We start from the raw sequence: 12,467 nt of genomic DNA, 5'->3' as shown, positions 1-12,467 counted from the left end.
GATATGGTTTAGGTTATGTTGTAGATTTTATTTAAAGCCATTCTGGACATCGTGGCAGTGCAGATAGAAAAGAAGGGCTCAACTTGAGGGTGATCCTCGGAACCTATAGGACTTGGCAACTCGTAGAATGGGAAAGATCTGAGTGGACAAGGAGGGGTTGGGGTGACGTCAAGCTTTTAAGTCCAGGAGATTTTGGAGAGGGTGGAGGGAAATCAGAAGAGCTGGTTTTCATTCTGGTCTGCTTTGCTGAGGCAAGGATTACTGTGATAGTTGGCATAAACATTTTTTTACAATCTCAGCTGTTGAAAACCTGGATTGTATGACTTCATATTATATCTAGGGTGTGTTTAAGGAGAGAGGACAGCTCTCAAAAGAAGTTGTGGAGAAAATGTCTATTAATAACCATAGCTTTGTTGTGTAGTGCAGTCTGTCTATCTAAATCAAGTACTCAAGGAGTCTCTTATTCAGTCTTAAGTGGTTTGAAAATAAGGGAGAGAAGTTGTAGGCATACTGATATTTGTGCTGAGTGTAAAGTGCTGGAAGTCGATTTCATTCTGAAACTGTTCTTGGCTTGGGGGAGATTCCTGGGGTCGCTAGAATTTATGACCTGGTCTGGGATTGTACCATCCAGCGCATCCACTCAGGGCATCAGTGTTTTTCAGGAGGAGTGGGTGGTCTGATGGCCCAGGTCTATATTCCGTATGTGAGCGGCATGAAGCACACTTTGATCTTTTCCTCACAGGTGTTCTCTGTGATGGCATGAAGCCCATCAATTGTGGATGACCTGTTGGATTTTTAGCACTGGGCACTATGACTGGTACTTAGTAGACTCAAAAAATAATGTGAAGTGGTGATGAATTGTTCCCATAGTCTGACAGGTTAGGTTTTCAGAGTCATGCTCTTCTAATGGCTGTTTATTAGGCAAAGTTTGAATTAAGGGACCTGTATGCCTGGCTTACCATTTATATAATTTAATATGTGATACATGTAGTTGAATTCTTCCAACCAGAATGTCTGCTCAGCACCATGCTCAAGTTTTGACATTGATGAGTTTGGTTTTCGAACAAGCCATACTATGTACTTTATACAGTGACTCATTAGGTAAGGCACAATTTTGTATTGCGTTTATGGACAGTAGGCCCTTATGAAAATTTTGGGGGCATTGCAGGGTCATGCTGGGGTAAACCAACAGTTTCATGTAATAGTGTTTCTGTCTTTGCCTCCCCTTTTGAGTCCGGTGATATCTAAGCTAAAGCTAAAAATATATGTAGAATTTTCATCTTTATCTTAATTGTATTATGTTTTTGAAACCTAACAGTGGTCCTTTATTTTTATTTTTGCCTATTTCCAAAAGTAATACTTTGTAATCAATCCATGTTAATCCTAAAGCATAATAGTAGTATCATTTCTTTATTTTTAAATTTTTTACAGAATTATGTTTTCTTTTGTAGGATTTTTCAGATATAATATTAGACATATGAGGGAACCCAAAGATCTGATTAGACCAGCTTGACAGAGAGACTGGATAAATGAAAACTAAAGTGTGGAGTGAAAGAAAAAAATTGAAGTGTTGAGACACTGTTAATTCAAAATTAATCTGAACAAAGAGAAAGTATCTCTTACATAAAAGATCATACTAATTTTTTTATTTTTTTATTTTTTTTATTTTTTATTTGTCAGAGAGAGAGAGAGAGAGAAGGAGAGAGGGATCACAGGCAGACAGAGTGGCAGGCAGAGTCAGAGGGGGAAGCAGGCTCCCCGCCGAGCAAGGAGCCCGATGTGGGACTCGATCCCAGGACACTGGGATCATGACCTGAGCCGAAGGCAGCTGCTTAACCAACTGAGCCATCCAGGCGTCCCAAGATCATACTAATTTAAAATGAAGTTGTTTACATTTATAAAACTTTTCCAAGGAAACACATAACATATGAAGTGAGTCCATGGCTGTATTTTTTTTTTTTTTCCAGATTTATTTATTTGAGAGAGAGTGAGAGGGAGGTGCAGAGGGAGAGGGAGATAGAATCTCAAGTAAATTTTGTGCTGAGCTCAGAGCCCTTGTGTGGGGCTTGATCTCACGACCTGGAGATCACGACCTGAGCCGAAACCAAGAGTCAGATGCCCAACTGACTGTGGCACCCAGGCACCATCCCCTACCCTCAATAGCTATATTTTGAAAAACAGTAACCTCTGTTCCAGGTTAGTGTTCTTCCATTAGTTATAGATGTTTACGTTTTAATATCCAGCATTTTTATATCCCCGGGGAGATGATCACTCCTCAGTTTTACATGCTTTAAGCTGTAAATTTTCCTTGAACAATTTTTAATAACATTTCAAAGATGTATCTCAAAAAGGAATTTAAAAGAAACATTGAGCTTTTGAAGTCAAACACAACGCCTTGTCTTCTGAAAGCAGTCAACTTATTGTAACTCAACGTTCTTTGCTCTTAAGATAGAAATACCCTCAGCAAAAAGTTCTCTTGAGGGTTGAGATTTTTAATGATGTGAACCTTAAGGTTAATATGACCATTTTATATGGACCATACATAATCATTTGTTTTGTGGATAGAATGGTGATTGGCAAATACATTTGCTTTCTCCTAAAGCTTGACTACGACGTGGACCAATTACAGGCTGTCATGTGTCTTTTTCACATGGAGCATAATTGTATCTTCTCTTTCCTTTATATATGGCTTTTGTAGTGGTTATCTAAGCTGTGAGCTCCTAGAGATCAAAGAATCATTTTAGTGTTTATAGCCCTGGCTATAGAACAATTCCAGTAGTTTAGTAAATGTTGGTTGAATGAATACATGGTTGACTAAATGTGTGTATGTATGCATGGGTGGATGGATGCATGGACCGTTGGATGGACAGATGGATGGCTAGCAAACAGAGGTTGCAACTGACAGGTTTTCTTTTTGAAAAATTTATTTTTAAGTAGTTGTATGTTCACAGGAATTCTCCCCCAGCACCCCCCACCACCCAAATACAGGGTGATCGCATGTCTTCTCACCCAGTTTCCCCCAGTGGTAACATCTTGCATGACCTCCTGCAGAATCAGACTCAAGACAAGGTACAATCTGCAGAGCTTCTGTAGACTCCCATACTTTTACACACACTCATTCATACGTTCTCATGGGTATAGTTCTGTGCGGTCTTGTCACGTGTACTCATGTTAGCAATCACCACAGTCAAGATACAGAATGGTTCCCGCTCTCCAAGGCTTCCTTGTGCTACCCTTTTATCTGCCGCCCCCCACGCTGGGTTATGATAGTGCTGACTTGGTGCTCTGTATTTGCTTACCGCTTAACTATGGTCTAGAAAAGAATTGTTTCTGTTCTGGAAAAGAGAACAGCAGTGATAGCATTTGTGGCTGTTCTCCAGTCTGTAGGTCATCCCTCGCTTGTGACTGGTTTACATATTTTCTTTCTTTCTTTTCTTTTTAAAATTTTATTTATTTATTTGACAGAGAGAGAAATCACAAGTAGGCAGAGCAGTCGGCGGTGGGGGGGAGGTGGAATGCAGGCTCCCCGCTGAGCAGAGAGCAGATGTGGGGTTCAATCCCAGGACCCTGAGATCATGACCTGAGCCAAAGGCAGAGGCTTTAACCCACTGAGCCACCCAGGCACCCCACACATTTTCTTTTTTAAAGAAACATCTTGAAGTTGGCATCTCCAAAGTTGTGAGTTATCAACATGATAATGGGAGTTTACTCTCATTAGTCGGAACACAGGATCTCTTCATTACCCAGAAAATGCATGAGGTTGCAAAATGTAAAGTGAAGGCTAAAAATGGGGATCTGCAGTGTTAATGAGGTAGATATTGACAAGTACATTGTAGGAAGTGACCTTAAGAGCAGAAATTGATGCATTTTCATATACAGTGAATTGGTGTGTCCAGTGGGTTTTAATGGCCACGGCTGTGAATGTCTTGTGTGTCATTGTGGCTGGGAAGATGCATGCGGGCAGCAGGCCGAGTGTGTCTCACTGTGACTCTTCTGGGTTGAGAGGAAATCTGTGTCGAGGTGAACATACCAGGCTGGGTCGCTGATACAACCGCCCATATTTACATAAGCGTATGGAGGACACTTTTGATATAGAAGGAGAAAAACAGATGCTAGTGGAAGGTTTGCCTTTGGGAAATAGTTTGGAGTTTTGAAAACGAACATCTTTTATTCGCATGTCCCAAAGGTAAAAGTCGATCCCGTGACAGAGTTGTCACTTGGATATAAGTTCATCCACGTGAGACCTGTCTTATCTTGGGAGAGAAGGCACCATCTCTCCCTCTTCCCTCACCCACTTACTCTTTCACATTCCATGATGCCAGGAAGACAAAACAATGGAAGTTTCTTGGGAATTTCATCCTTAGGCGTGGAAGGGCTCTTCCCAGCTGTCTCTGCTTAGCATTTTCCTTCCTTTCTGCCCCTTTCTGCCTCACCCTGGAGCTCTTGCTGGGGCAGAAGCTAACGTGAAAAACCTGTTTTGTAAAGAAAAGCCTCCAAATGCCACTCCTCAGGTCTTGGGAGAGGAAAAATATTGCCACCTCCCAGCCCACCTTGGGAACACTGTGTTCCTGTTGGGCGTGTTCTGCGTGCGTGCGTGCGTGCGTGCGTGCGTGCATGTGTGTGTGTGTGTGTGTGTGTGCGTGTGCACCCTGTGGGCGGATCTGGGAGCCTGCAAGTGGGTGAGAGGACACCGGGTCTGGGGTGGTGTCAGGCATGGTCTTTCAGAATAGCTTGTTTTCATTTGTGGGGAACATAACCCCCCCGCCCTCCAGTTTATTAACAATCAGTATTTAAGTCTTACCTTAGGCACTGTGGGAAGTTAAAAAAGCTTTTATCTTTGAAGGACTAGCAATCTCTTCAAAAGATTTATCTACAAGTGGGAGAAAAAGAGGTTTGCCAGTAATGCAAAATAAGAGACTGTGGAGTATTTGAGCACGACAGAATACACTGGGAACGCGGTTTGAGTGCAGTCTGTGAAGGTTTAGAGAACATGCATTTTGGGATGGTTCCTAAGGAGGGGCTGGACATTACCTAAGGTGGACACGCTCCTAGGTGCACGCTGGGCATCAAGAAGGGAACATTCAGAGAGGCAGCAGGTGGGGGTTGGGCTGCGTGCCAGGGCAGCTAGATGCACCCTGGGCAGGCAGCAGGCATCCTGGGTTCCCCTGACTACATTCGTTCATTCTGGTGGAGTTCCTTCCCTGACTACAAAATCTCTGTCCTACACTAACATTGCGAATACTCAATAAAATAATGTTTATAACATACTCTGTAAACTGCAGACCCTACACAGATTTGCATTACTTCTCTTCTTCGATTACCAGTTTTAGACATCAAATGTTGATCTTGTTTCTGTATGATTTAAAACTGCAGAGCATCTGAAAGGCTGCTGATATTTACCTATTTTTAAGAGCACGAAATGATACTGAAATATCACAATTCAGCGGATCGTTTTGGGATGAGATATGTATTTCCTTTTCAACCCATCAGGAATGAATTTTTAGCATGGTGATGAGCCTCTTCGGCTTTTCGAAAACCGTGTGAGGCAAAGACTGATTACTTCCAAAGTAGGACTGTCTGCCAGCTTTGTTTGGCTTCACTCTGCCTTTATATTTTTGTTAGAAAAACAAACAAATGTTCACTAACAAGACAAAAAGCTATACTGGGAACTTCCCTCCGTCCCTTGAGCACCTATGTATGTGTCATGCAATAAGGATCAAAAATAGTCATTTCTGTTATGGCTCAGGTAATCAAATTAACAAAATAAATGTATCCTTTCTAGCTGAGATCGGCTGTAGTATAAAGAAAAATTCTGAGCGCTTGTAATAGGCACCTTGTGAGGCCATTTTCCCCAAGGAAGTAATTTGAGTACAGATGTGAGGTAAGATGTGGGATAAATAGGCCTGGAAAGCAGAACAGAGGTATATGGATTGGGATAAAAATTAATTGCTAAAAATATGAAGCCAGAGTATATGATGTGCCTTTTTATAGTATTTTCCTCTGGGAGCTTAGATAAAGCCGCTTCTATATCATCCTTAATACAGTGGTTTGGCTAGGCATTATGCTTTGTCCAACCTGAGGTATTTTCAGAAATCATATGCTAAGATTTCAAATATATCTCCCTCAATACTTCGCCTCATAAAAACTGAATCAGAGTAATATGGAAAAGGTACTAAGGTAAGATTTAGGGGAATTTCTTTGATGAATCTGTATGGAGGAGAAATGTCTAAAGCGTGATGCCAAATCCAGAAATCATAAATAGGAAATAGATGCGTTTGACTAAAAAAATTAAGCCCATCTTTATAGTAAATATTTGGCAAATTTAAATGACCAGGTATAAACTGGGGGAAAAAAAACCTAATTGTAATATATGTGAGAATGAGAAGTTCATAGTCTGAAGGAAGAAATCTCTCAACTGGAATAAAACAGCTGCCCCAGTATAAAGATGGGAGAAGTCCTGTACAGGGATTTCACAAAAGAAGACATAAATGAACAGTAAACCACTGACTTGGTGTATAATCTTGTCAGTAGTCCAAAAAGTACAGATTAGAACCATTTTTTTCCACCGTTTGATTGCTTACGATAGAAGATGGCCTTACCAGGGCGCCTGGGTGGCTCAGTGGGTTAAAGCCTCTGCCTTCGGCTGGGGTCATGGTCTCAGGGTCCTGGGATGGAGCCCCACGTTGGGAATCTCTGCTCAGCAGGGAGCCTGCTTCCCTTCCTCTCTCTCTCTGCCTACTTGTGATCTCTGTCAAATAAATAAATAAAAATCTTAAAAAAAAAAAAAAAAGAAGAAGATGGCCTTACCAACTGTTGAGAAAGCTGTGGTAAATATACATGTTTGTTCATTGTGGAAGCATGTTGTCAACTTCTGCTTTTCTGTGGAACTATACATAAACACTTCAAAAGTGAGTAACCTTTGGACCACAAGTTTTACTTCCAGGAATTTATTCCAAAGATACAATTTTGCAAAGAATTGGCTACAGTTAGGTTCACTAGGGTATTGTTGTCATTAAAAATTGTCAAGCAACCAAAATGCCAGATAGATAGTTAAATAAATAGGATACAGGGGCGCCTGGGTGGCTCAGTGGGTTAAAGCCTCTGCCTTCAGCTCGGGTCATGGTCTCAGGGTCCTGGGATCGAGCCCCGCATCGGGCTCTCTGCTCAGCGGGAAGCCTGCTTCCTCCTCTCTCTCTGCCTGCCTCTCTGCCTGCTTGTGATTTCTGTCTGTCAAATCAATAAAATATTAAAAAAAAAAAATAGGATACAGTGACAGCCTGCTGTTGAATTTATTGGTAGGCAAGTCTGTGTATGAAGTCTTGTCACCTCAGGGAAGTAGTGGGTTACAAAATGGCGTGTATGTCAGGGATATACAGTTGACCCTTGAACGACAGGATTTGGGGGAGTGATACCCTGTGCCGTCAAAAATCCATACAACTTCTGACTCCCCTAAAACTTAACTGCTAATAGCTTCCTGTTGCCTGGAAACCTTACTGATAACATTAATAGTCGAATAGCACGTACTTTGTATGTTATATGTGTTTTCTAGTGTATTCTTACACTAAAGTAAGCTAGAAAAAAGAAAATGTTATTAAAATCTTATCTATGGGGCGCCTGGGTGGCTCAGTGGGTTAAGCTGCTGCCTTCGGCTCAGGTCATGATCTCGGGGTCCTGGGATCGAGTCCCGCAACGGGCTCTCTCTCAGCAGGGAGCCTGCTTCCCTCTCTCTCTCTCTCTCTCTCTGCCTGCCTCTCTGCCTAGTTGTGATTTCTCTGTCAAATAAGTAAATAAATAAATCTTTAAAAAAAAAAATCTTATCTATGTACTCTACTGTATTTATTGAAAAAAATTTGGGGGACTTCTGGGTGGCTCAGTCGGCTAAGAGCCAGCCAGCTCAAGTCATGATCCCGGGGTCCTGGGATCTAGTCCCGCATCGGACTCCTTGTCCAGCAGAGAGCCTGCTTCTCCTACTGCCTGCCGCTCCCCCTGCTTGTGCTCTCTCTCTCTCTCTCTCTGACAAATAAATAAATAAAATCTTAAAGGAAAAAAAAAGAAAAAAAACTATGTGTGAGTGGACCCATGCTGTCCAAACCCATGTTGTTCAAGAGTCAACTGTATAGTGACATTGAAATTTGCTATATTTTAGATACTTTGTGAAGTGCTTTACATTGGTCATCTTATCTAATAATCACTGCATTCCTCTGAGGAAATATTATTGGCCCCATTTTATAGATTAGTAGACAGAAGCATCAGGAGGCTAAAGAGCTCAAGGTCATACCAGTAATAAGCGTGGAGACAGGACTTAACGGCAAGAGCGGCTTTGGGAATTCGTGCTTTTTGTATGTGTACGCATGTATGTGAGGGCATATACCAGATGTGGGTAACAGTGCTTGCTATTTTGCTACTACTATTTCAAGTGATTTTAATTTTCTTAGTTACACTTGTAGGCATTCTTTGAGGGTTTTAGAATATGCACATTGTATTTTTCTAATCAGAAATAAAAGGGCCAAACTGGGGCGCCTGGGTGGCTCAGTTGGCTAAGCTTTGGACTCCTGATTTCGGCTCAGATCATGATTTCAGGGTTATGAGACAGAGCCCTTTGGGGGACTCTGCACTCAGCGTGGTGTCTGCTTGAGTCTCTCTCTACTTCTTTCCCCTTTTTCCCCTCCCCTTTCTCATGCGCTCACGCTCTCTCTCTCTCTCTCTCTCAAAATAAATAAATAATATCTTGAAAAAAAGTCAAAACTTTTTTAATGTTTACTCTATACAATAAATAACAGTTTTTAGAAGGCAACACTTGTTTCAATTTGTGTACAGTGTGTGTCAAGTTTTACTTAGTGAGGAGGAGATAAAATATATGAATGATTAGGATATATAGTTGACATTTGACATTTTTAATAACACCCACAGGGCACTGCATATTAGGAAATTAGTAAATGATGTGTCCTGAGGCATGTTTAAGGGTAGATACACAAAATTGAGTTTTAAATAATGCAAATAATAGAACATTAAACACCTACAGCAGTTTAAAAATTCAAATCTTTTTTGGAAAACTGAAGAAAAAAAAAGCCCATATAAATGTAGTTTTATTTATTTATCAAGTATTTATCAAGTATTTGTAGTATTTATTTATCAAGTATTTCCTGAATTCCAAGAATTCCTGGACATAATGGAGTACCAAATGCAGAATTAAGAGTCCAGTTGAGGAAGCAAAACTTCAGAGCCAAATAGTCCCTATTTAACAGAGTATATATTTCAGGAGGTAAATTGTAAGCTTCAGATGAAAATACTGAAGAAGTAGGTCTGAGTCGGAAGGGTAGGGCTCCACATAAGATGGATAGGGTTGAACAGTACTCAGGTGTAGTAAGTAAGTACATGGGGAAAGTGAGTATCGAACTGACACTGCACACTGGAGAGTTGGTGGCTGAGGGTGACAAGTAGCCTGAGCAGAAAGCAAGAATGAGCCCAGTGGGAACAGGCAGTAGTTCAGTTGTGGTCAGCTAGGAGCCGTGGGCAGTGCAGTAAGGTGAGGTCAGATTATAGAGTGCTTCCATTGTGAAGCAGTAATGTAGGAAACTTGACAGATAAGAAAAAAGTTGTCAAAACCTTCTCTAAGGCGTAATTATATTAGTTTTCCAAAGTTTCTCTTCAGTTTCACAGATATAGTAAGGAAAGTCCTTTAATCAAGAGGAGACCATGTTTAATAGACTTGGAAATTCCTGTCACATGTATAGTGTTTTTTATTTTCAGTTTTCAGTGTGTATTTTTATAATATATTAACAGAATTCCATAGATTTTTACATAAGAAATAATAAAGGAGATCAATTTGATTGGGTTTCTACACACTTGTGATCAGAGTTCTTAGTTAAGAAACTCTTAATTGGGGCACCTGGGTGGCTCAGTGGATTAAGCCTCTGCCTTCTGCTCAGGTCATGATCTCAGTGTCCCTGTTCAGGTCGTGATCCCAGGACCCTGGGATCCAGCCCCACATCAGGCTCTCTGCTCAGCAGGGAACCTGCTTCCACCTCTCTCTCTGCTTGCCTCTCTGCCTACTTGTAATCTCTGTCAAATAAATAAATAAAATCTTAAAAAAAAAAAAAAGAAAGAAAGAAACTCTTAATTAATAAACTTTGGATGGGGTTTTGGATGTCATTTGGTTTGAGTTCCCACCTCAGTAAAGAGATTTCTTGTGTAAAAATCCCCAAAGGTGATCAATTATTCCTTCCTATTGCCTAAAATAATGACTAGTAGGAGGAAAATGAGGATTTGAGTTTGTTGCTTAGCCCAACATTAAAAATAACCTGTTTTATCTGTGAAATATATATTTATAACAGAATAAAAAATTTAAAAGCACACATTTTTTAAATAAGATTTGTACTGGGGCGCCTGGGTGACTCAGTCATTAAGCATCTGCCTTTGGCTCAGGTCATGATCCCAGGGTCCTGGGATCCAGCCCCACATCGGTCTCCCTGCTCAGTGGGAGGCCTGTTTTTCCATCTCTCACTCCCCCTGCTTGTGTTCCCTCTCTCACTGTATCTCTATCAAATAAATAAAATCTTTTTAAAAAAATAAGATTTGTACTTACTGGGATATGATCATGTGGAATACTAAATTACCAGTTAATTTAATCTTTGAAATGCTTTTAAAAAAATCTTATTTTTTTTTACTGCAACATGGAAGAACATATTTAATCTCTTAAATTAATCTGCCAAATTGAGAGCTTTTTTTTTTTTTGTCAATGACTTCATAAATATTTTAGTTAACTTTGTTAAGTAACATAAATGTCAGGGTTTTTTTGGTATGACTATAAAAATAATATATATTAAGTATTATCATTTATATTCTATTAATATTAACTGTTCTGCTATTTTATCATTTATAATGTTCTTTTTATAGATGAAAGAAAATTACATCTGTGAGTCAACAGGTAGCATATTAAGGGTATATACAAAAAGTAATAAATTCTGATTTGGTGGAAGATCATATTTGTGTCATAGCAATGATTTAAATCAAGTTGATTATGTTTATTAATAAAGTAATGAATGCTTGTGTGCCTCACACAAAAATTAGATTACCACCAGTAACCTATACACATTCTCTAAGTAAAATAAAAGAGACTTCTGATGATAGTTTCTCATAAACCTAGAAATAAGAAAAATCCAGTTCTCTACACCCAAGATCCCCCTGTCACATGGAATTTAATCTCTATTTAATACTCAATATATAGTGTCTCTTAGGGACAACTGGTCATTTAGAACAAAGTAAACCACAACCGTCTCTGTATGTATTGAATGTAAACTTAATGTATGAAGCCATGCAAACAAAAGAAATTACACAAATGAATTGTAAATCACATACAACATAAGATACAATAGCATTGCTGTGCCAATTGAGTAAATAAAGAAGGAGAATTAGTTAAGGTAGGCGTTGTGGAGAAAGCAAGCAAGAATTTTGAGAGAGCATAAAGATGGAGATTGGTGAACCAGAGAATCCTCTAGAAGGAGTGTCAAGTTGTTGGAGTCTATGAACCAACCCATCAAGACTTGAACACTACCTAATCTGTTGTAGTTCCGGGAGGCAGCATAGCGCCTTGTACATGTTGGTACTGAGTTCTTCCCTTCTCCCTCCTTTCTTCCTCCTTTTTGCTAAATATAGTGCTTTCAGATATTGAGAGAGGGTAGGAAGTAGGTTTTAACAAGTTACAGTAGAGTGTAGCGGTTCAAAACCATAGTTTGCGGATTGTGGAGAGTGAAATTGATCCCTGCCTTCATCACTTGCTTCTGTTTCTGGGGCATTAGGCAAGATTTGTACCTTCAAGTTACAGTTTGCTCATCTGTAGAGTGGTCCGAGAAGAGTAACTATATCTAAACTTGTTATTTTAATGAGATGAATCTTGCAGAAGCCTTTAGTACTGTGTTAACTTCAATGTTGCCCTTATAGTGACTTGGGGGGTGTGGTGGATGCTACTTTTGTGGTTTATATTAACATATAAATGTATTCTTTCTGGTCTGTCATAAGCCTCTAAGATGTGATACTAAGTGGGTTAAATATTATCTGTAGACTATGATTATTTTCCCTTTAGTTTCTATCAATTGGAAGTGGGCCAGATATGGGGAGAGTGTGGGAGGTGAGCAAATGATAGCCAGGTTTTGTTCTGGAAAAGTGGAGCTTTTTGGACTTTTTGTTTCTTTCTCATGCAGGTACTTAAAAATGTTGTTGTGGGCCATCTGAAGGGATGGTGAAATATCCTTTTACTAATGAAAGGAATTGGCATTTCACTGGACACAAGTAAAGATACAGAGTGGAATCAGGTATAAGAAAAAAGAGGTGAGAATATGGCAGGGAAATTGTATGGGGCCAGACAGGCATTGGCCACTGCTCCTAGCTCTTTTCCATTGACTTCTTTTTTGGAAGTCTCTTTCATGCTTCATCCCAGAGAGGCAGCCTTCTAATCTTCAGGGGACTCT

The 12,467-nt window shown here is 40.0% G+C and overlaps 1 protein-coding gene across 7 annotated transcripts in view; it reads left to right on the top strand.

Annotated features, from left to right (window-relative positions):
- Positions 1–12,467, top strand: part of KLF12 (Kruppel like factor 12) — a 436,995-nt gene that overhangs the window by 94,672 nt on the left and 329,856 nt on the right. Inside the window, exon 1 of one of the 7 annotated variants that reach the window (XM_045978048.1) lies at positions 12,223–12,311. The exons of 5 other annotated variants lie outside the window; for them this stretch is intronic. The gene's annotated coding sequence lies outside the window, so the exon portion shown is untranslated. Of the gene's footprint in view, positions 1–12,222; positions 12,328–12,467 lie in introns of those variants that run through there. One more of the 7 variants, XM_045978046.1, reaches the window with a different exon arrangement.

This window comes from Meles meles, chromosome 14 (assembly GCF_922984935.1).
Source record: "Meles meles chromosome 14, mMelMel3.1 paternal haplotype, whole genome shotgun sequence".
NCBI lineage: Eukaryota > Metazoa > Chordata > Mammalia > Carnivora > Mustelidae > Meles > Meles meles.
The sequence above is the reverse complement of the archived record's forward strand: the minus strand, read 5'-3'. Positions and strand labels throughout refer to the sequence as shown.